This window comes from Dipodomys merriami, unplaced genomic scaffold (assembly GCF_024711535.1).
Source record: "Dipodomys merriami isolate MVZ:Mamm:240054 unplaced genomic scaffold, mDipMer1.0.p SCAF_350, whole genome shotgun sequence".
NCBI classification, from domain to species: domain Eukaryota; kingdom Metazoa; phylum Chordata; class Mammalia; order Rodentia; family Heteromyidae; genus Dipodomys; species Dipodomys merriami.
The window spans coordinates 61,075-87,537 of record NW_027205049.1 but is presented as its reverse complement, the minus strand read 5'-3'; positions in this window follow the sequence as shown (position 1 = coordinate 87,537).

Here is a 26,463-nt window from a genome sequence, read left to right as displayed (position 1 = left end):
AAAAGCAGCTCAAAATTTCCTGCCGACGCTAGCTTCAAACTGTGACCCACAGAACCTTCACAGGCATGAGCCACCAACTCAGCTGCTGCTCCTCCTCCTCCCTTCTCCCCCACACCCTTCCTTTCATCTTCCCCACTTCTTTCAGTTTATTTTTCTCCAAATCTGAGATGTTAACTCCAGCCAGGCCTTCACAATATCATTGGAGACACACATACAGTCCTTTATTCTCTGGTTATGGTTCAAAATAAGGTCTCACATTTCACCAGGGTGAGTCTAGACCATGACCTTCTTATACAGTTGAGATGAAAGAGAAACCACCACATATTAGCATAATGTTCTGCAAACATTTCCTAGGCAGGTCTCAAATTGTGTTTCTCACAGTCTCTTAGTTACATACAGCATTTATTGTCCGTCACATGAGTATATTTGTGAAGAAATACAAACCAGAACCATGATGCCTATTCCACAAATATGAAGAAAATAATTACTGGGAAAATGTAGTGAGCAGTTACCAAAGGATCTGTAACAGGAACAAAAGATCCTGGTTTGTAATCCAAAATCATACTCTCACTGTATGTTTTATGTGAGGTGTATCACTCACTTACTTTGTGCTATTTTGTTGTGGCACACCTAGGAGACCTCCATGCACACTTGATGTGGCTGCTTGCCATTGTTTAAACCAGCAGTCTGTGTTACTTCAAACACTAATTTTTAACAAATGCATACTAGAATTGAGCTATCTTTATTCTGTGTACTCTGCAGTACTACTGCAAAGGGTGGGTGCCATCATAAAGTCGAGCTCAATAATCATAATAAGGCATACCTAAATTATACCAGTAAGACCTCTATTAGATATTAGCCCACTCAATCCTATTTTATCCCCTCTAGTTCTCCAGATAATTAGTTCTTTGATCTCTAGAAAGACATTTTCTCTTCCTCAACACATGGGCTAATACTCGAACAGATATGGCATAATTTCCAGAAAAGAATGAATTAGAGATGCAAATACATGAGAGTTTACACAAATTCACAGCTACAAATCGATGTGTCCTATAATAGTTATTAATAGTATTAATAGAAATACATGTGTGTATATTATTTTTACAGTGAATCATTAAATTTAAGTAAATATATTACAAAATTAAGAGGTAATAAAGAAGGAAAACAGTCTTTGAATTTACATTTCTTTTCTTTTCTTTTTTTTATTGTGAAAATACCATACAGAGGGGTTACAATTAAATGGGCAAGGTAATGAATACATTTCTTATCAAGCATTGTTGCCTCCTCCTTTGTTTCCCCTTCTGATCCCTTCCAATCCCCCCCTCCCCGCCAAAGTTGTAAAGTTCGTTTTTCGACATAACAATTTGTACATCCCATTGTTGCAATGGGTCCATCTGTATCCCTATTTAAACAGTTTGTTTTGGCCCTTCCCCTCCATACATTTGTTTTTTTGAAGAAAGTCACTATAACCATGTGATTTCCATTTGTTATAGTTTAATATTATGTGACAAGGTTTGAATACATTTTCAGTGAGATTTTAATACTTAGCAATATATGTATATATATGAATATTTTTGAGTTAATTATAATTCTCCAATTTTTATTTACAATGACAGTCAAAACTTATTTACAAAAAGGAAAAAGACACTCAAAATTAGGACATTATTGTCAGCCAAATATTTACCAATAATTCCAGTTAACTGATCACATTCTGGAGGAAAGTAAAAATGTTCAGATTATTTCATTGGCTAGAGGATAATTTCCTATTTAAAAAGTGATTTGCATTTCAAACACTTCTAATTGTTAATTAAAATGACTAATTTATTATTAATCTCTTACCTTGTTAAATTAGTACTCTGCAACATGCATGACATTGAGAAATTCCCAAAGGAAAATAAGCAATAATAATCAATTGATGAAATTATTTAGGAAATTGTCCTATTACCATAATTTAATTTCCATATGTACTACCTATATCATAGCATATGAATTTAAAGAGACACTGTAAGTAATATCCTCTCTAGAATATGGAAACCTGAAAGAAATCCTGGTTTTTAAAGTAAAGTCAGTTTTATAAATTTGTAAACTCATTGAAGAGCTTGATAGCCAAATAAACACACCTAAATCTCAGGAAAAACACATCCATTCCTCAGGAAGAAAGGAGGTAATCTCTCTTCTTATTTAAGTAGATGTATTAAAAACTAATAAAGTGCTTTGCAGTCACTGTGCAACTTTTAGGGTCTGTAGAAATCACAGTTTGTACTTCATGCTTATTATTTTTCTAGAACAAAAGTAGAGTGTTCAACATATATGGAACAATATATGTACTAATGTATATGTGATCACCATTTAAGAAGAAAGGTTGCAAAAATAATGCCTGATAGTTTTCTAAAAAAATAATACTGAATTGTCCAGCTCTTGTTCAAAACCTCAACACTGACTCTTTAGTTAAACTGAAAGTCTAATTGACCAAATTGACATTTTCTTCTCTACAGCGTGCTTGTTGGACATCCAGGAAACTGCCATCTCCTAATGAAGTTGAAGTCAAGGAGTGTGATTAATGATAGCACAGAGGATATGCAAGGGAATTAGAAAAGTCAGAATCTACTTATGCAAAAAGAGAAGATACTGGCATGTTCTCCATATGCTACATATACCTTAAACAAAAATTTAGGGATCAGGAAAAACGCAGATTAAACATCTTCAAGTAACTAATAACAAAAGTAAGCTAGGTATCTGTAATAATGTCAGAAAAAAGAGCAATCAGACATAATATTTCCAACAATAAAGTTTGCTATCTTGTTACATGTTTGTATAATAAACACATTATCTATCGTGAAAACCTGAACTTCAAAATATATGGAATAGTAACTGATATAATCCATGCTACATGCATTTCTATAGTTGGGAAAAATCAACTCTTTTCACTATTGCTTTGAGTAGTGGAGGATAAATTACTAAGTGTGTAGAAAAATATAAGCCCACTAAATCAAATCAAAATTTACAGAAAAATACATCAATAACAGCAGAACCTATGTCCTTCGATGTTTATGTGTGTATTTCTCCATAAGAAAGAATATTTTGAGCCATGCAACAAAGCTCAAGGTTCAAAAGAACAGAAATCACAAAAACACATCCTTACATAATAATTGGATTGTTGTAGAAAAATTTGATGAAGATGTGTACAAGTTAAAAGTCCACTTTTACATAATACGTAGGTCATAGAGGACTTTTCCCAAGGAAATTTAGACCAAATGTACCTAAATAAATGAGAATAAGATTCATGTCCTATGAGATGCCTTTAAAGCAGCAATTCCAACATTAAATATTTATAATAGTGAATTATAAAGTAGAACTGTGTGATGTGCACAAATGCAGCAATGATTTTAACAAATTGAGTAAGCAAATGGTCATGCAACTGCATTTTTTCATGCTTCTCCAGATCATAATTTCTAAGCTTAATATTTTTTGTTCCAATTAACAATTAAGGCACTAGTGGCCCTGCTAGACTTCTTACAGAATTGCACAAGGGGAGGATTTCCCTGTTAGGGACTCTGAGTCTGGTTGTCATATTGGAGATTGTTTCTGATTGGACTATATATCCTTCTATAAAAAAAACAATTTGCATTTTATTTCTGTTTCATAGTTTGCCTTGTGACTTCTGAACCGGTAAGTTAATTTTAAGAAAAAAATCCTAGACACTTGTCTATGAAATTTGTTTTTTACTTGCTGGTCAAAACAAATTTGGGTTTATTTCACTTTGGGGTATTGGGGGTATTTCACTTTGTATTTTCAAATTTTATGTTGGATTACTTCAGGACCTATCCAACCTTATTATCCAATAAATTTTCATAGCTTGGTGCCTTTTTTCTCAAATAGTCTATAGTATTTGCTGCAGACATTCTTGACCTCCATCTACAATTTAGGGTCCTGTCTTATTTATTTTAAACTGGAGATCCTGAGAGATATGTCCATACTATAGAGCCTAATAGCAATGTCAGTAGTCATACTTGAATGAATGCCTTCTATGCCACCCAACATTTTAATTTCCTCTGAATGGCAAACTTGGAAAAAGCAATAATACACACTTGGCTTTGAGGATGCTGTGCAAACATGCACTAGGATAGAACTCTGAAATTCATAAGGCTTATATCCCATGTGAAGAGCTCATATAGGCATGCATGTGATGATTAGGGCATAATTTGTCCTTTGCAGGGGACCATGAAGTTTTTTTATTCTTCTTTCTAAGGATAAAAGCAATGTGTTAATCTGTTGTGGTTGTCCCAAGAATGTAAGAAGAATCACTAGCCAATTAGCATAGAGGTCATGAAAGAGGACATCACACCATCCTGTTGTGTTCTGATCCCCTTCTGTCATTTTATCTTGAATGTTTGCATGCAGACATTGAGAGTATCTTCTCAGACACTGAGCATATGCATTTATTATACTCTTAATGATGTGTTATGAACATCATTTCTATATGCCACTAATGACAATATATTATAAAAATGTAACTTGTTTTAAATTTGTATGCAGGACTTTACAAATATTTTTGTGAAGCAAGGGTATACATATAAAGAGACATCAACTTTTACAATTGGTCTTATAGATGAGTTTTTATTATATAAGAATTATTTACAAAAACTATTTCTTCATAACCTTGAAGACATTTTCACATTTTTGTAATTTTGTCATTCTGAGAATAAACACCTTTATGAGAAAATGAGTACATTTTCTTTTAAATTATGTGTATGATTAGAATTATAAGATATTATGAAAATTATAAAATGTTATGTCAGTATACAGGTGGACCCATTGTGCCAATGAGATGTAAAAGATATTTTGTCAAAAATAATCCTTACACCTTTGCCATGGAGAGGGATGTGGGGGAGATGGGAAGGAATGGGAAGGGGAAACAAAGGAGGAGACAACAATGCTTGATAAGAAATGAACTCATTACCTTGCCCATGTAATTGTAATCCTCTGTACAGTATTTTCACAATAAAAAATCCCACAATAACATAATATGCTATAATAATGTGATAATATATCACAATAATATATTAGTGATATAATGTGCACAAAATATAGTAATATAATATTAGTAATTCTCATAATGATTACTATTATCACTGATACAATTCACATACCATAAATTTACCTATTAATATACGATTCAATAATCTCTAGTACATTCAGAAAAAGAAAAACAAAAATTCACAGGTTAAAAACAAAGATATTACCACTAATAGAGGCGTTTGTGTGCTTCTTTTCAATTGCATTCTTTTTCTTTATTGCCCAAAAGCAGACTGTTCTAAAGTGCTGGATGTCTTTCTCAATGTTCTATTGCAAATAGATCTCTAAACCATCTTTGTAAACTCCAGCACATTTTAAACAGTATATGAACTGAATCATGCAGTATATATTCTATTATATTCTTTCAATTAGTCATTTTACAGTTGTCAGAGGTACACTTGCTTAATAGATAAAATTGTCTATCATCCATTTCTACAGCTGTAAACAGAGTTGTCCACACTCATAGTCATTCAAATATCTTCCATTTTTATAATTAAATTTATCAGTTCTCTGAATATGATTCTACTGGTTTCCCAGAGCAGATATGCAAAAATGTATAGGCCTAACAGGAAGCCCTCTGATTTTGAAGTAAAGACAATTTTCATTTACATTTGTAAAGTTAAACTACTTACTACCTGTACAGGCCTATTTATACTTTGATCAGCAGAACATGTTTATTGTATATCTTTTCCTTAATATTTATTATCTAAGGCTTAATTCTTGAAATTTACAAAATTTTGCTAACTAATAAAATTAAGCATCTTTAGATAAATGATTTTTATTTGAACTTTCCTCTTCCATTGGCCTTTTTTTCTTTATTTCCTCGTTGGTTTTAGAGTGCTCAAAGACTTGTATGCTTGGGACTTTTCTCATAATTACAAGATGATACTGTCAGGGCTGGGAAGTTGGCTCAGTGGTAGGGTGCTTGCCTTGCATGCATGAGGCCCTGGGTTCGATTCCTCAGCACCACATAAGCAGAAAAAGCCGGAAATGGTACCGTGGCTCGTGGTAGAGCTCTAGCCTTGAGCTGAAGAGGTAAGAGACAGTGCCCAGGCCCAGAATTTAGGCCCCATGACTGACCAGTTTTCTACTGCATGTGAACTTTCCCTTTAAGTGGCTCTCTGAAACTAAGATGCAGCTTGAAGGCGTTTACAGTTGGAGGCTCATTTCTGATAGCTGGGCTAATGCGTGATTCATTGAAGGAAGTGAGATGCATTGGGCAGTTCTTTTCAATATCCATCATAGCATGCTTTTACAGGGTCCATGTTCCCGGTAATGAGAGGCATTTAGTAGTGTCAAAGGTAAAAAGGATAATATCACAAGAAAGACCAGGATTATAGAATAAATATGTGTTCAGGGAGTTTTCAAGGGGGAGGGTAGTGGGGAGGATTGGGTAGAGGGGAGGATGGGAAGGGATGGGAAGGGGAAACTAAGGAGGAGGCTACAATGCTTGATAAGAAATGTACTCATTATCTTGTCCATGTAATTGTAACCCCTCTGTACAGAATTTTCACAATAAAAAAAAGAGAGAATCACCATAAACACATAATTTTAAGCAGGATAAATGGTATAATTATCAGACAAGAGTTTAAAAGTAAGGCAAAATGTTACTAAAAAAAAAAAATCCCCACAGTATAACCCGTACTTTCACTGCATTTAATGACGGTATAATTTGTGTAGGGGAAGGGGAAAAACAAGTCATTTAAATAGAGATACAGGTGGACTCATTGCAACAATGAGAAGTACTTGTCGTTATGTCGAAAAAGAACTTTACAACTTTGGTGGGGGGGGGCGAGGGGAGGATACTAAGGGATAGAAAGGGGAAACAAAGGAGGAGGCTACAATGCTTGATAAGAAATGTACCCATTATCTTGCCCATGTAATTGTAACCCCTCTCTACAGTATTTTCACAATAAAAAAATAGTTAAATATATTAAAGAGTAATTAAATTTCCAAAATGGAAATTATGTTATAAGAAAAGCTGAATGTAGCCGGGCTCTGGTGGCTCACGCCTGTAATCCTAGCTACTCAGGAGGCTGAGATCTGAGGATCACGGTTCAAAGCCAGCCTGGGCAGGAGAGACCGTGAGACTCCTATCTCCAATAAATCACCAGAAAACCGGAAGTGGTGCTGTAGCTCAAGTGGTAGAGCGCTCGTCTTGAGCTGAAGAGCTGAGGGACAGCGCCCAGGCCCAGAGTTCAAGTCCCACAACCGACAAAAAAAAAAAAAAAAAAAAAGAAAAGCTGAATGTTTCCCAAAACTGTTTAGGATCAGTTCTCTGTTCCAAAACACTCTTTTTTAATTAATATATATTTTTTATTGTAAAGATATTGTACAGAGGCATTACAGTTACATAAGCAAGGTAATCAGTCGATTTCCTATTGAGCATTGATACACCCTCCACTACCATCCCTTTCCTCCCCTCATCCCTCCTAATTCATCCCACCCTCTCCCCGCCCCCCTGCAAAGTTGTAAAGTTCATCTTCAACATACTGTCTTGTATATTGTTATAGAGTCATCCTATACCAAAACTCTCTTAATAAATAATTGATCAAATAGTTGTTGGTAGTGATCGTGCTGACTTTGGTGTGTTTGTGTGTGTGTGTGTGTACTGATTCTGGAGCTTGAACTCAGGGTCTTATGTTCTCCTTTGGATTTTTTGCTTAAAGCTAGCTCTACTAAGCCTCAGAAACACTTGAACTTTTGCTTGTTAATGGAAGACATGAGTTCCTCAGATTCATCTGTCCCAACTGGTTTTGAACCTCAGTACTCACAGCTCAGCTTTCTTCTGCGTCTCTGTGACTACATGTGTGTGCCAGCAATGTATGGCTCTAAATGGCAAATTTTGAAATTTCATTCTTGTAAGTATATACAAATACACTGAATAAAACAATATCAAAATATCCTTTATATTTCTGTATTTCCTAAAATGGAAACGACATTTTCCTATGTTAAAATATTTTCTATAACCCAACAATTTAAAGTTGCATTTTTCACTTTTATTTGTATTTTGTATTAGAAATATCATACCTAATGAAAACTATTAGGTCCAAATCATAACTTTAACTATAAATTTCCTAAGCATCTTCAGTTTTAAATGTCATTTTCTTTGTCTATTTCACAAAAAACACTTTTTTTAATTTAATTTAATTTTATTTGTGAACACACTGTACAGAGGAGTTACAATTACGTGGGCAGGATAATGCGTACATTTCTTACCAAGCATTGCAGCCTCCTCCTTTGTTTACCCTTCACATCCCTTCCCAGCCTCCCCCCTCCCCCCTAATCCCAATCCTTCTCCTTCCCCCCCTCCGCCCCCCCCCCCCCCCGCACCGACGTTGTAAAGCTAGTTTTGGACATGACAACTTGTACTTCTCATTGTTGCAACAGGTCCACCTGTATCCTTCAAAAAAACTTCTTTTATATGTTCTATCACAAAAGCTGTTAAACAACATTAAGAAGATGAAAATTACAGATGATATCTATGTTCATTTCTTCTATTACATTCATCTCGATATGTGTGATATTGTTATTTATTGTACTAAAAACCACTCTGACTGATACAGATGCACATAAAATCATTGAAGTTTGTGGTAGAAATCTACAAGTCATATTGTTAGTATTTATTGGAACTTGAATTTCTTGAGAAATCTTAAATATATAACCTGATTCAATTCTGATTCTAATATTTTACTATTAGTATTATGTTGATAAAATTATTTAAATACTGAAGGGTGGAGTTGTTGCTTAGATGAGGGATGAAATGTTGGCTTCAAAGGTACAAATATTAATATTAATAATATTAATACAATGGTATAAGACCAATAAAGTATGCAACAATATATATGTATATGGATTGTCTTGTATAGAAAATTTGAAATTTTATTTTCTATGAAATCTTAAATGAGAGAGATTGTTACAGCCAAGTGCTCAAATTTCCTATTATGGTGGTTTATTAGAGCCATTTTTTGTGTGGGGAGCTGGAATTGTTTCTCATTTCCATTTCTCTCTGCTTTATCCTGTTTTACTAAAGTAATACTAACTAAAACATAAAATAAAGTATATAAGAACAATGTCATATTAGTGTGTGGAAAATTTTTGTCAGAATATGATCATTATAACTTAATATGCAGGGGCTGGGAAGGTGGCTCAGTGGTAGAGTGCTTGCCTTGCATGCCTGAGGCCCTGGGTTCGATTCCTCAGTACCACATAACTTAATATGCAAATTTAAACATGTATATTAAAACCTATAGAAATCTTATTTTTTCCATAAAACAAGGTGTTTTATTTGGGATTATTGAAGTCCTTTAAAGAAAGTGAATGTCTAATTTTTCATTATGTCTTCTGGTTTGGGGTGGAGTAAGTACTGTACTGATGGTAAAATCCTGCCTTCTTTTCCTCAAAGAAAAGTTCCTAACTTGCAATGCTTTTTGGGTTTGTCTGTGAGTAGAGATACCACATAAAATTTCCACAGCAATATGTGAGATTAAAATGGAGAGACATAATATTGAAATTAAATTTAGAAATAGTTCCTGGCATGAATATTTTATAGGAAGCAGTTCCACCAATTAGCTCCTTAGGTGTGGAGAGTCCTGATAGCTGGACACTACCTGAGGCACATGTAACATTAGAAAAATAAATCAGCTCTGTAGAATTCATTGGACTCCTGGTAGCATGAACATAGATTGAGTTCCATGAAATGAAAGAATTGAAGTCGACAGTTCTTTACCCATTTGCAGTAAGATTAAAAACTCATTTCTCAGTTGCTCAATCTGTGTAAATGCTTGGATGCCTGCTTAGAAGAACTCTTGGAGCAGATGTTGATCTTTTATGTTCACCCTATGGATGCTGTCCTCCCTGAATTTGTATCTGCTTCCTTCTAAGTACATGTTCACCAGGGTTTAGATGGAAGATGAAAACGACACATTTTTATGCTTTGAATCTTCATACCAAAGGATTTAGCAAATGACTGTTTGCTGTTTAGATGTTCTTAAAAGCCAGTAGCTCTCATTTGTACTCATTTATACTAAGCAATGAGAGACGTTCTTTTAAGTTAACATAATCATTTTAGAAGTTATATAAAACTTGCATATTTTTGTTAGAAATTACAAGTTAAAGGGTCTCAGACTTTTCTACCATGTACTTAAAACTAAAGAGTTAGCATTGAAAATTCCTGGTTTAGGTGAAATGTGTTTTTCTGTGACAATCTGTGTTCTGAAAATATGAAATTTACCCAAATTAATTTCATATTGTTACCATTGATTTTAAAAATGCATTTTATTTCAATGTTATCTTTTTATATCACAGAGTTACATCATTTAAATGCAGTTTTCAGAAATGTCATTTACATGTGTGACAGAACAAAACAATAAAAATAGTGTCATTGTTTCTGTGGATTTTACTGGAAAAAGCATGGAGAAAACTATGAATGATGAAATTTAACTCTTTGAAAAAGACTTGTTTTTATAAAATTGTTTACAAATTTAAACATGTATCACTTTGTATGTTATGTGCTAGAAATAGATTCTGAGAAAATCAGTCTTACTCTCAAAAAAGCAAGTTTAGAGAGGGAATTAATTGCATAATCACTTATAGATCAACTACTTGCTCCTGTAGCTTCTAAAAGAGAGAAAATGGAAAAATTATGAGCATATGGGAAAGAATAAAATATAATAAATCTGTGTGTGTGTGGTGTGTGTTCTGTGCTAGTCCCAAGCCTTAAACTCCATGCCTAGACATTGTCTTGCAAGAGATTTGCTATAGGCTAGATCTCTACCACTAAAGCCACAGATAAATTTCTGGCTTTGGGTTCTTAATTGGAGTTAAGAATCTCACAGACTTTCATTCCTGGGCTGGCTTTGATCATCAATCTTCAGATCTCAGCCTCCTGAATAACTTATAAGAGTGAACTACCTGTGCCCAACTTAAATCTATGTTTTAATGAAATGGCATTTAGTATTGGGAACACCACAGTGAAATGTTAAATATCAATCTTGTTTTGTATTTTCATAAAAAGACTCATGACTACCTATGGAAAAGGAAGTCAGACTTCTGGTTTCATCTACCACAAAACAAGATTAAATAATAATCTTTTAAATTCATTGTTTTACCTTAAATATCACACCTTGAAATATTGAACATTAAAAGTTTTGCATATGGATGGAATTGTATTATTAAAATTTGTAATATTAAAATTAATTGAATGAGTATCACAGTCCAGTTTTTCACTGAAGTGTAAATAAGCATTCAAGCAATGAGTGCTGCTGACAGTCTTGGAAACCGTGTACCTCATCAAAATTGGGAAGAAACTGAATTTACTATTTTCATCTATTTCATTATTTATACATTTATTTGTGTGTGTGACCATACCAGAAAATGATATCAGAACTTCACGTTATCCTTTGACTTTTTTGTTTTGTTTTGTACTTTTTGCTATTCTTGGGGCTTGAACTCTGCGCCTAGGTGCTGTCCTTGAGATCCTTTTTCTAAAAGCTACCACTTTGAGCCTCAGTTCCTCTTCTGGTTTTCTGGTGGTTAATTGGAGGTAAGAGTCTCATGGAGTTTCTTGCTCTGGCTAGCTTCAAACTGTGATCCAGATTTCTCAGCCTTTTGACCAGCTAGGATTACAGGCATGAGCAACTCATGGCCAGCCTTCCTTTGATATAATTTTTTTTTTCATGGCTGGTGATCTACCACTTGAGCCACATCTTAGGCCAGTATTTTGTTGGTTCCTAATAGAAGATGCAATCCCACAGAATTTTATACTTTTATGGCTCTGAATTTAATTCCTTTAGCACTTAACTTCCTGAATAGTTAGGGTTGCATACATGAGCCACTGGCAACCAGCTTTCACTTATTTTTAGTAAGCCAAAACATTATATATTACCCATAATTTTACAGATCCAGAAATTAAATTGGGAATGTCTAACACATTTTGTCCAAGCCCAAAATAATCTTATTGTGTATGTATTTATTAATAATGACTTTATTCAAATTTCCTATGCAAGTGGAGACTATAATAACTTTCCAACAAAATAAAATCAAATTTGCCCACCCAGATTTGGTTTCATTTTTTGTTTGCAAATTAGTAATGATAATATGATCTTCCAGGAAAAATATGTTGAACAGTTAATAAGAAACAGTACTTGTCATATAGTTCCTCATTAATGTTATTATTGTCACCATTATTGCTTTTATAGAGTTCTATTTTGGTGAATTGAGTTCTCTCATTTTTAAAATTATCTTTAGGTAGAGTTGCCATTATATAAAGAAGTTTATGAATACAATATATTTGATTAGCGTCACCTCTTTCAACATTCTCACCCATCTTTCCTTACCTAACCAATTTGCTCACTTTTTAAATTTTATAAGATATACATTGGATACTTTAAAAATGTATATTACTTAATATATTAAATATAATTAAATAAAATATACATTTTATCCAATATATATACTGTATAGAGGGGTTACAGTTACATGAGTAAGGTTATCGAGCAGTTATTTCCTCCTTTGATTTTCGCTTAACATCCCTTCCCTCCCCACATCCCCAACAACTATCTCACCCACCTCAATGTTGTAAAGTTAGTTTTCAACATAGTGTCTTGTACATCCCATTGTTATAATGTGTCAACTGTATCCTTATTTCAGAATTTTGTTATTTCCCTCCCCCTCCACAAACTAGAAAAATGTATATAATAGATCCAGGGATCTGGAATAAAATACAATGAAAACAGGGGTTATACCATGGGGAAAGTACATACAAAAGAAACAAAAAATCACATAGTACATTATAAGTACATTAAATACAACAGCAGCAGAGATAAAGCTTCTGTGTCCCTATCTTGGGGTTCATTTTGTTTAGCATCATCTTATATGGCCATATGTAAATAGCCTTTTGAACTTTTCTGCTTGTCCGAGACATATAGTAGGTATTGAAAATAAGGGAAACTATGTTTTTTGGGGGCTTGGCTTACTCCACTTAATATATATATTTTTTCAAGTCTTTTCATTTCCTAAAAAATGAGGCAGTGTCATTCTTGCTGATGGAGGCTAAGAATTCCAACATACATACACACACACACACACACACACACACACACACACATGCACCACATTTACTCGATCCATTCATCTACTGAGGGGCTTCTGGGTTGGTTCCATAACTTTATATATATATATATATATATATATATATATATATATATATATATATATATGTATATATATATAATTTTTTATTGTAAAAGTAGTGTACAGAGGTGTTACAGGTACATGAGTAAAGTAATTAGTACATTTCATATCGAACATTGTTACCTCATTCTTTGTTTTTCCCCTACCATTCTTTCCCGCCCTCCTCCCTAACTCCCCCCTCCCCCCACAAGTTGTAAAGTTTGTTTTCAACATAGTGCCTTGTACATCTCATTGCTACAATTGGTCAACCTGTATCCTTGTTTCAGCATTTTGTTATTTCCTTTTCCCTCCCCAAATTAGAAAAATGCATATACAAGATTCAGGGCACCAACATCACATACAGTAAAACCAGCGGTTATTCCATGGGAGAAAAACCTACAAGAGAAACAAAAAAAATCACATAGTATATTTTAGATACATTAAAATCAATAGCAAGAAAGAAAAAACAAGTTGTTTCCCTATCTTGGGGTTCATTTCACTTATCATCATTTATGGTGATATGTACATAGCTTTTGACCTTTTTTGCTTATTCTTGACTTACACTAGTTATTGCAAATAAGGGAAACCATGGGACTTATGTTTCTTTGGGTCTGGTTTATTCCACTTAATATAACTTTTTCCACATCTTTCCATTTCCTAACAAATGGGGAAATGTCATTCTTTCTGATGGAGGCATAGAATTCCACATTTTCTTGATCCATTCATGTACTGAGGGGCATCTGGGTTGGTTCCATATCTTAGCTATGGTAAATAATGCTGCAATAAACAGTTGTGCTGGAAGCTATAGTTTAGCTTTGTTTGTGATCTTTGGATAAATGCCCAAAAGTGGGATTGCTGGGTCATAGGGGAGCTCTATGTGGAGTCTTTTGAGATAACTCCATACTGCTTTCCAAAGTGGTTGAACAAGTTAACACTCCCACCAGCAATGAAGTAGGGTTCCTTTTTGGCCACATCCCCTCTAGCATCTGTTGTTATTGTATTTCTTGATTATAGCCATTCTAATTGGGATGAGGTGGAATCTCAATGCTGTCTTGATTTGCATTTCTTTTGTTGCTTGAGAAGTTAAGTATTTCTTCATGTTTCTATTGGCTATTCTTATTTCCTCTTCAGAGAAGTTTCTCTTTAAGTCTTTAGCCCACTTATTAATTGCGCAATTCTTTCTCTGAGGATGTGTTGCTGGGGGATTTAATTTTTTGAGTTCTCAGTATATTTTAGATATGAAGCCTGTGTCTGTTGTATGGCCAATGAAGATCTACCAATATGTGGGCTTTCTATTGATCTTGCTATGTCCTTTGCCAGGCAGAAGGACTGCAGCTTCATGCAATCCCATTTGTCCAATCTTTCTTTGAGTTGTTTTGTTTCTGGGTCATTATTGAGAAAACTTTGGCCTATGCCAAGGAGTCCTAGAGTTTTGCCTATTCCTTCCTGTAATGTTTTCAGGGTGTCTGCTTTGATTTGAGATTTTTGGTCCATTTGGAGTTGATTCTGGTACAGGGTGATATACAGGGATCTAGCTTTAGTTTTCTACAGTTGTTAAACCAATTTTGCCAGCATCATTTACTGAAGAGGCTCTCTTTCTTCCATTCTATTTTTTAGTTCCCTTATTGAAGATTCCGTGGCTATAGGTCTGTGGGTTTATTTCTGGGTCTTCAGTCCTATTTCATTGGTACTCAGGTCTGTTCTTGTGCCAGTACCAAACTTTTTTTTATTACTATGGCAAGGTGACATGGCCAAAAGGGAACTGCATTGGTGGTGGGAGTGTAAACTTGTTTAACCAGTTTGGAAATCAGTAATAAGGTTCCTCAAAAGACCACATAGAACTCCCTTATGACTCAGCAATCCCACTTTTGAGCATTTACCCAAACGATCACAAACAAGGTCATACGAAAGGTACCAGTACAACTATGTTTATCACATCATTATTCACCATAGCTAAGATATATATCCAACCCAGATGCCCCTCAGTAGATGAATGGATCAAAAAAAATGTGTATATATATATATATATATTTATATATCACATTGTGTGTACACACACACACACACACACACAAACACACAAACACACACACACAATGGTTTCTATGCCTCCATCAGAAAGAATGACATTGCCCATTTTGTAGGAAATGGAATGACTGGGAAAAAATATATTAAGTGAAGTAAGCCAGACCCAACAAAACATGGTCCCGTGGTTTGCTTTATTTGTAATAACTAGTATATGTTCAAGACAAGCAGAAAAGTTCCAAAGCTGTGTACATGTGACCATATAAGATGATGAGAAATGAACCCCAAGATAGGTACACAAGTACTGTTGTTTTTAATTTATTTATAATGTACCATGTGATTTTCTTTGTCTCTTTCATATATTCTTCCCCCATGGTGTAACCCCTGTTTTCACTGTATTTGATGTTGGCACCCTGTATCTTGTATATACATTTTTCTAATTTGGGGTGGGGGAAGGGAAATAACAAATTGCTGAAACAAGGATACTGGTTGACCCATTGTAACAATGAGATGTATAAGACATTATGTTGAAAATGAACTTTACTGGGCTGGGAAGGTGGCTCAGTGGTAGAGCGCTTGCCTTGCATGCCTGAGGCCCTGGGTTCGATTCCTCAACACCACATAAGCAAAAAGGAAAAAAGCCAGAAGTGGCTCTATGGCTCAAGTGGTAGAGCACTAGCCTTAACTGAAGAGCTGAGGAACAGCGCCCAGGCCCAGAGTTCAAACCACACGACTGGACCCCCCCCCAAAAAAAAAGAAAATGAACTTTACAACAGCAAGGACTTGGGGGGGGGAGGGAAGGATTGAGGAGGTGGGGATTGAAGGATGGTAGGGGAAAAACAAAGGATGAAGTAACAATGCTCAATAGGAAATGTACTCATTACCCTACTTATGTAACTGTAACCCCTCTGTACAGTATTTTTACAATAAAATATATATATGAAAAAAGAGTTGCTTTCCTGATTTCAGCAATGCTCTTCTCATTATTGGCATTCAGAAAAAGCCATTTAGTTTTGAGGAATAATTTTATATGCTAGTGCTTTGCCAAGGTTTCTGATCAGCTGCAGTAACCTGGAGGTGGAATCCATCGAGTTATTTAAATACAAGATCATGTCATTTTCAAAGTGGAATAGTGTTATTCATCTTTCCCTATTTGGATCCCTTCATATTTGCATCTTATCTTATTACTCTAGGAAGGTATTCTAATACTAAGAAATGTCTTTAGTTTTTCACCATTAAGTATAATGCTGGTTGTAGGTTTGTCATACACAGCCTTATTATGTTGAGCAAAGGTCTGTCAATTCCTAGCTTTTCCAGAGCTTTCATCATAAAGGGGTGTTGGATCTTGTCAAATGCTTTGTATGCATCTATTGAGATAATCATGTGATTCTTATCCTTATCTATTCTTATTTTTATTCTTGTCTATTTGAAGTGATGAATTGATTATATTGATTTGGGTATATTGAACCAGCTTTGCATCCCTGAAATGAAACCTATTTGATCATAGAGTATGATTTTCTTGATGAGTTGTTGAAATTGATTGGCCAAAATTTTGTTGCAAAGTTTTGCATTGATGTTCATCAAAAAATGGGTCTCTATGGTCTGGAAAGGTGGCTCAATGGTAGAGTGCTTGCCTTGCATGCAAAAGGCCCTGGGTTCGATTCCTCAGCAACACATAAGCAGAAAAAGCCAGAAGTAACACTATCGCTCAAGTGGTAGAGCACTAGCCTTGAGCTGAAGAGCTGATGGACAGTGCCCAGGCCCAGAGTTCAGGCCCCAGATCGACAAGAAAAAATTAGTGTCTCTAGTTCTCTTTCTTTGAAATCCCTGCCTGGTTTTGATATGAGCATTACGATGGCTTTATAAAAGAGTTTGGGAGTGAACTTTCACTTTCAAATTAATTGAAAAGTTGGAGGAATATTGGTATGAGTTCTGATTTGAAGGTCTTGTAGAATTCCACTGTAAATCGTTCCAGTCCTGAGCTTTTCTTGGATGGGAGGTCTTTTATTGCTGTTTCTATTTCGATGCTACATATGAGTCTGTTAAGTTGATTTCAATTTTCTTGGTTTAGTTTGGGTATGCCAATATTCGCTAGAAATTTGTCTATTTCTTCCAGATTCTCAAAATTATTAGCATAAACGTTTGAAAAGTATTCTCTTATAATGTTCTGAATATTGGTTGTTTCTGTGGTGATGTTTCCATTCTCACCTCTGAGTTTATTTGAGTGTGTTCTCTTCTTTTTCTGATAAGCTTTGCTAAAGGTCTGTCAATTTTGTTAAGTTTTTAAAGAACCAACTCTTTTTGCTGATTCTTTCTATGATTATTTAGGGACTCTATTTCATTTAATTTTCATTTAATTTTAATTATTTGTTTCCATCTACTGAATTCGGGTTTAGCTTGTTGCTCTTTTTCAAGGAGTTTCTGGTGCCTTGTTAAATTATTAGTGTTAGATCTCTCCAATTTGATGTAGGAACTCAAAGCTATAATCTTGCCTCTGAGTACTGCCTTTTCTGTGTCTCAGAGGACACAGGTAATTTTGGTTAAGTATCATGAACATTTTAATTTTGTTTCTAATCTCTTCCATGACCCACTGGTGGTTCAACAGTATTTTGTTCAACCTCCATGTGTTATAGGATTTTCTTTGTTGGCTTTTGCTGTTGAATTCTAATTTTATTCCCTTGTGGTCTGAGAGAATGCATGACATAATTTCAATGTTTCTGAACTTGGACACTTTTTTTGTGCAACCTAAAATGTGATCTATTTTGGAGACTGTTCCATGTGCTTCTGAGAAGAACATGTATTCTGATGCTTCTTGGTGAAGTATTCTGTAGCTGTTATGTCCAGTTAATCTATGCAGTTATTTAGATCTGAGATTTCTCTGTTGAGTTTTTGCCCAGTTGATCTACCCAGCAGGTATAGTGGTGTGTTAAAGTCCCCAACAATTAATTTCTTGGGATCTATGTGAGGTTTAGGGAAAGTAATGTTTCTTAGTTAAATTTGGTTGCTCTGTTATTTGGTGAATAATTATTTAGTATTGTAATATCCTCCTGAAGAGAAACCCCTCAGTTAATATGTAATGACCTTTTTTATCTTCTCACTAACTTTAATTTGAAGACAATTGTATATTGTATCTGATATTAGGATTGAAACTCCTCTGTTTATTGGGGCTATTTGCTTGGCAGATTTTATTCCAGCCTTTCACTTTCAGAACGTTTGTTTCTGTGAGCAAGGTATGTCTCTTGAAAGTAGCAGATAGAAGGATCCTGTGGCTTGATTTATTTCTTAAATCAGTTTGCTTGTGCAGGCAGAAAGAAGCTCTGCTTTACCTATGACTTTATAACCCTCCTCCCAAGCTAGTTCAGTGGAAGGGTGATCTACTTTAAGTATCACAAAACAGGAAGATGGCTGTTTCCTTTAGCTAGCAGTTGCTGTGTGGGGGATAGGTTGTGGGTAGGATTCAGGTCTGTCAGCAGTCAGTAGCTTTTCCCTGAGGAGTTAACTCTGAGACACTCATAGAGCCCAGCGTGGAGCCATTCTCAGGATGTATGTGTACTGAATTTCTATTTGTTTGTCTTTTACCCTCCAGAAACTGGAGTTGCTACTTATGCTACAGAGGGTTGGAAGAGCTTCTGGCTCTGTTTACCTAGTAAAGAAAGATAACCCACCATGGGCATAGCTTGCTTTACCTAGGAAGGACAATTTTGGTGTGGGGGGGATTCTTTTAACCTTCTTCCAAGGCCTGAGTTATGTGCTAGCTGCTCTGGATGGGTATTTGTCTATACCAAAGATGCAATTCTTCTCTGGCAGTTGGGGAGGGGCTACCTTTCCCCACCTGTGCTCCATGAGAAAGAGTGAGGATATCTTTTGGGGCACTCATAACTTTCCCTTGGTTTCTGGGCAGTCCACAGTCTGTGACTGTGGTCAGCAGTCTGAGAATTTCCACTCCTTGTCAATTCTTGCTGGAAGTGAGTAGAATCCGCTCGCATTATGTCTCTGACACCTTTGTCCCAGGATCTGCTGATATGGAGGCCAAGGCAGCAGCTGCCATCACTGGCAAGTGCTCGACTCTGTCTCCTTAAATAAGTCCTTTGAATTTTCTCTCTCTGTCCAAATTCTCTATACTATGATGGCACACTTGGTGTGACTTTTTAGCCTTGGACTTTTCACTGGAACATTAAAACTGGTTTCTACATGAGAACCCCCAGCATCTCCTCTGCCATCTTCCTCCAGGTCTCTACACTGGATTCTTTTCTGCATCCCCTCCTGCTCTTCTCTTCTTTCATCTATTCCCTTTCTCTTAATCCCACTCCACTCCTTTGAATACCATTTCCTGATATTCTATTTACCTTAACTTTAATTTTGTCTTTCTAAGGAATTACATGAGTGTGGGGGGCAAGCAGTCTTAGGGCCTGGGCATTGTCCCTGATCTTCTTTAGCTCAAGGTTATCATTTGAACTACAGGTCCATTTCCAGCTTTTTCTGAGTAGTTTATTGGAGATAATTAGCTCATGGACTTTCCTGCCTGTGATGATTTTGAATATTGATCATCTGATCTCAGCCTCCTGAATAGATTGGATTATAAATATGAGCCACCAGCAACCAGCAGGAATTACACTGAGAACTAACTTAAGTCTATGCTCTTTCAGTTAATATATTTTCGTGCACTGAGATACTCAACATATTTACTTATGGATTTGTAATCTAAATCTAACTTCCACATACAAAGGAATACATGGATCATTTGTACTCTCAGGGCTGATTCTGTATCTTGATTATAATAAATAGTCCTAGAGTAAGCATGATTGTAGTAGCTTTACTATATCCTTGTTTGTAATCTTTTGGATAAATGCCTAGGAGTGGGATTGCTGGATCATAGCATAGTACTTTCATTTTTTTTTTTTTGGTCCGGTTGTGGGGTCTGAACTCTGGGCCTGAGCACTGTCCCTCAGCTCTTCAGCTCAAGGCTAGTGCTCTACCACTTGAGCCACAGCGCCACTTCCGGCTTTTTTCTTTTTACTTATGTGGTGCTGAGGAATCGAACCCAGTGCCTCAGGCATGCAAGGCAAGCGCTCTACCACTGAGCCAACTTCCCAGCCCTACTTTCATTTTTATTGAGGAGCCTCCAATCTACCTTCTAGAGTGGCTGAACACGTTTATATTCCAATCAACAGTATATTAGGTTTCCCTTTTGGCTGCATCCTCACCACCATATTATTGTTTTCTTGATAATGGTTATTCTAACTGGGATACAGTGGAATCTCAAAGCTGTTCTGGTTTGGATTTCAGAGATTTTGTGCATTTCATGAGGCCATTGTCTGCTTTTCCTTTTTCTTCTGAGAAGGCTCTCTTTAATTCACGATTGCATTTACTAATTGGGTTGTTGCTTTTTTTGAGGGTTGAATTTTTAAGTTCTTGGTATATTCTTGGTATCAGGCCATTGTCCAATGTGTAGCTTGTAAAAATCTTCTCTAATTTTGCTCATTGTAATTTTAATATGTTGGCTATATCTTTTGCCATGCAAAAACTTTTAAGTTTGATGCAATCAAGATTTAATTTGTTGTAAATCTGGATCTTTACTCAGAAATTTTATACCAATGCCCAGAAGCACTAATGTTTTCCCTCTTTCCTGTAATAGTTTCATGGATTGCACGTCTCAGGTTGAAGTCTATAATCCATTTTGAATTGATGCTTGTAGAGGTGATATATAAGGATCTAGTTTCAGTTTTCTGCATGTGGATATCCATTTTGACAGCACCATTTGTTGAAGAGCCTGTCTTTCTTCCAGTATATTGTTGCATCCCTTATCAAATATCAAATAGCTATCAGTCTGTGGGTTAATTACTGGATCTTCTGTTCCATTGGTCTTCAGGCCAGTTTTTGTACCAGTACCAAGCTGTTTTCATTACTATGGCTATGTAATAGAGTTTAAAGATTGTTATTTTTATTCTTCTAGCACAATTCTACCTGCAAAGGATTGCTTTGTACAAGGGTCCTTTGTGGTTACATCTGCATTTTTTATTGCTTTCTCCATCTTAGTGAAGAATGATATTGGGATGCTGATATGCATTGCATTAAATTGGTGTTTTACTTTGGGCAATATTATATTTTCACAACATTAATTCTTCCAGTACAAGAGCTTGGAAGGTTTTTCCCATCCTTAAGTTTTCTTCAATTTCCTTTTTTAAATTTTTAGTATTTTCACTATAGAAGCCCTTCACAATTTTTATGATTCCTAAGTATTTTTAAGCTATTCCAAGTGGAGTTGCTTTTCTGATTTCAGTCTTGATTCCATAGTTGATGAAGTGAGTTATCTTGATGCTTATTTTGGAGATAGAATTTATCATCACTTTTACTTTTCTATGTATGTGGACTTATGAGCTTCATATCTAATGATCTCAGCCAATGATACCAGCTTTAATGTCAATCATAATATGCAAATATCCTAGATTTGCCTTTAACATCATCACATTTTAAAATTAATTTTCCGATATTATGATACTAATAATTATTCTATAGTAACTTGATGTAATTAAAACTCATCGAATGCACCAGAGTGAATAGTTCTCATTCAAGAATTTAATGAGTAAAAATGTATAGATTTAACTTAAAAAATTGAAATCCTTGGAAATATTTTTACTATATATTAATATATAGCTTTGAATATAGCATACCATATTTGATAGCTACATAGTAATTTTTATTAATTATAATTAATTATAGAGGAACATGAAAAATTCTTTTTAAAACTTGAATACCATGAAAATTGTACAGGTTTATTTTATATAGTATAAAGTTCAGCACATATAAAGAGTTTATCCTGCAAAATCAGGGTAGTGTTTCCATTTTCTTATATTGTTATTAAGATTGGAGTACTTGGTCTACAAACTATTCACTTCTAGTTCTTCATACAGTAATGTGAAGAGATGACTATCGTTGCAATATTGTGATAAAAAATTAAACTTTTTTGTGTTTATGTTTTGGTATCTATTATCTATATATCCTCTATCGGGCTTCTTCCACTAAACCAGCCTCTTGTAATAACAATTCTGCATTCACATTAACTAATTATCATAACATTCTACATTCAGATCAACTAAAAATCTTCAATACATTAGAGAAAATATATGAGGATATTTTTCTAAATCTGACTTAATACACTGTCTAGTTTCATTTACTTACTTTGTAGGCAAGAATGTGGACAGAAGGGAACCTTACTTCATTGTTGGCGGGAATGCAAACTTGTTCAACCACTTTGGAAAGAAGTATGGAGGTTGCACAAAAGACTTCACATATAGCTCCCCTATGACCAAGCAATCCCACTTTTGGGCATTTAAACAAATGTTTACAAACAAGACCACACTAAAGCTACCAGAACATCTATGTTTATTGCAGCATTATTTACAATAGCTAAGATATGGAACCAACCCAGATGCCCCTCAATAGATGAATGGATCAAGAAAATGTAGTATATATACACAATGGAATTCTATGCCTCCATCAGAAAGAATGATATTGCCCATTTGTTAGGAAATGGAAAAACTTGGAAAAAATTATATGAAGTGAAGTAAGTCAGGCCCAAAGAAACATAGGTCCCATGGTTTCCTTTATTTGCAATATCTAGTATATGTATGACTCAAGCGGAAAAGGTCAGATAATGTGATGTTAGGAAAATGAACCCTTAGATATGTATTTTAATGTTTTCGTTTCTTTCATGCAGGTGTTTCTAACGCATTTATAAGATTATTTCTTTGTTGCTTTGTATGTCCCTCCCCCACAGTATAACCCCTGCTTACACTATATTTGATGTCAGTATAACTTGTGGAGGAGATGGGGAAAAACAAGTCGTTTAAGAATAGAGGTGGACCTGTTGCAACAATGAGAAGTACAAGTTGTCATGTCGAAAATGAGCTTTAAAACGTTGGTGAAGGGGGGGGAGGGGGCATTGGGTGTGGGGGGAGGGAGGAAAGCTGGGAAGGGATGTGAAGGGTAAACAAAGGAGGAGGCTTCAATGCTTGAGAAGAAATGTTCGCATTATCCTGCCCATGTAATTGTAACCCCTCTGTACAGCATGTTCACAAAAAAAGATAAAATAAAATATAATTAAAAAAAAAGAAACACCCTACATTCTCACCACTGTTCAGTCCAAACTCAAGTTCAATAGCCTTCTTCATTAAAACCTTATGGCAGTTTAATTACACCTGAAAAAAAAAAGAATTCTTTTATGGCTGAATATTTCATGTATATATGTATATACACATATGTATATATATTCACATATATAAATGTTTAGATACATATATGCATACATGCACATGCATACATTCATTCATATATGTATTTATGCGCATATGTATTTACACACATACATGTAGAATGTGTATATTTGCTGGTATGTACATGTATGATTCTTTGTGCGCAAATGTACTCACATGTGTATGCATGCACATACATGCATGCATATTCATGTACATGTGGATGTATATATATGTGGATGTATTTATGCATATATGCATACATGAATACATAATATAGTTGGGCATATGTGTATTTATATACATTTAAATGTATTTATGCACATATATCTATATCTGATATACATTTATATGCTATATGCACATATGTACTTATCCATGTGTATATATACATGTACACATATGCATACATGTTTATAAAAATGTATATATTTAATACAAATGTGTGTATATGCATGAATTTGTACATGCATATATATACATATTTGTGTTTGTATATAAAGAAGACACAATTTACTTTCTTATTTGTTAGTGATCCATCAAATATATGAATCTAAATCCAATTACACATAATATCTTTAGTCTCCATGACTACATGGGATTTATCCCAGCATGTAAAGACAATTGTATACATGCAAATCAGAGATAGAAAAAATGACTTACTGATATCATCTCAACTTCTCAAGAAGCAGAAATTGAGAGCATCAATGTTTGAGATCAGATCAGGCAAACAGATCCCAAACCTCCTAGTACAAATAAATAGACCAGGTGTGGTGAAAACATATGTATAATCCTAACTACGTAATCACAAATTAGTCACAAATAAAAGAATTATATTTTAAAGCTCATGGTCAAAAAGACTGAGATCTATTTTTTAAAAAAATTAATAAAGGTCTTTGAAAGTGTAATTTAAGTTGTGTATTATTTGATTTTCTGGCAGAAAACACTGAGTTACAGCTCTACAAGTAGGTGATAGACAAATAGATGAAAAATATGATAGATGATAAATATATGATATAGGATAGATACAAATTTATAAATATAGTGTCTCATGACAACAAAATTAATTTAAACACATGATTATTTCTATAGCTATAAGAAAACATGATAAGGGGCTGGGAAGGTGGCTCAGTGGTAGAGCGCTTGCCTTGCATGCATGAGGCCCTGGGTTCCATTCTTCAGCACCACATAAGCAAAAAGAAAAAAAGCCAGACATGGTGCTGTGGCTCAAATGGTAGAGCGCTAGGCTTGAGCTGAAGAGCTGAGGGACAGTGCCCAGGCCTACAGTTCAGGCCCCATGACCAGACTCCCCCCCACCAAAAAAATGATAAAATTCAACTTTGCCTAATGAAAAACTCTTGCAGCCTTATGTACAGAAAGGAGGACATGCCTCAAATAACACAAGCTACAAATGACTAAGCCACAACCAACTTATGATTGAAAGGCCAGATCTGAGACTATATCCTCTAATTACTGGGACACACAAGGATGTCACTTGTCACCCATTTCACCTACTGCAGTACTGGATATTCTAGTGGAATCAATTATTTAAGAGTATAAAAGAAAACTACCATAAATTTAAAGAGAGGAATTAAAATTAACCATGTTTGCAGATAAGATGGTTCTATACATTGAGAACCCTAAATTCTTCCATTGAAATACTATAGAAGTGATATATACAAAGTTTCAAGGTACAATCAACGTGAAAATTAGGAATGTTTCTGTTCACCAATAATGAATTTACCAAGAAAGAAATCTTTATTAAGTCTTAACTGCCTTATTGAATAACTCGTTTTTCTCCTATAATCAAACCCTAATTATAGTAATAAAATATTTAAAAGTGCCTATTTTATATTCACTGAAAACATAAACTGAAGTCTGAGCCCTATCAATTACTAATACTGACTCTATTTTAATTATAAAATATATGAACATGAAAATATAGATATTGATCTTTGAATAACATCTGAAAATGATTAAATCGTGTTATTCTAGGTAAGTATGACTAAAGAAATGGGAAATACCAGCTCACATTTCCACAAAATGTAATAGTATCAAAGATTTCATAGACATCCACAGACACACAGTGCTTTTTGGGACCTGTTTCTTCCAAGTGGGAGATGACATAACAACTGTGGAGACAAATCAAAAAGGTAATCAGGGAAGAAATGAGTTTCATGGCTCTTGGTAATAACAGTAGTCTTAAACCTTCATCTTAAACCATTCTGGCTTCATCAGATTTGGGACTTGTGATACCCATATCCATTTTTGTCTCCACTACTGTGTCTTCTGACACTGGAATTTACTACAGATGCTGAAGTGGAACTCCAAGACTACATTCAATCATTGCCCAGGGACAATTATGCCTAAATAGGGGCCTAATAGGAGATCATGCCCATCCACAACCCTGGTAGCATGTCTACTCTCCTCAGACACTGTTCTTGCCCACTCCATGCTTGGCTCTGTATGATGTAATAAAAGACTGCTCACTCAGAAACTGAGGAACAATCTCATCACCCCTAGCAACAATGTTCAAATCTCAGAGGTGTGCATAGATACTGAACCCGCACAATGACTTGTATGCAGGAATGGTACACTGTATTCAAAAGTTAGTCTGTATCCCCAGGGATCTAGTTGGACTCCTGAGTAATGCCATATTTATTCCGGTAACTAGTATTAGGCTTAAGATTCAAAGAGGATCTGGAAATGTTCTCACAACCGAATTTTAGCATGAACTGCTCAGTCCCAGAGGCAGGCCCAATAATCAGGAGAGCCAGCAGATAAAGGTCTACAATTGACAAACCCAATCTGTAAAAACTGGATGAGTCATTTTTCCTGCAAATGCAAGACGTCAAAGCAAGATGACAAGGATCACAGACACTCAAGCAAATACGGCACTACCTAAAGAAATCAAGTTGTTCCCGTAAGAGTCAAGAAA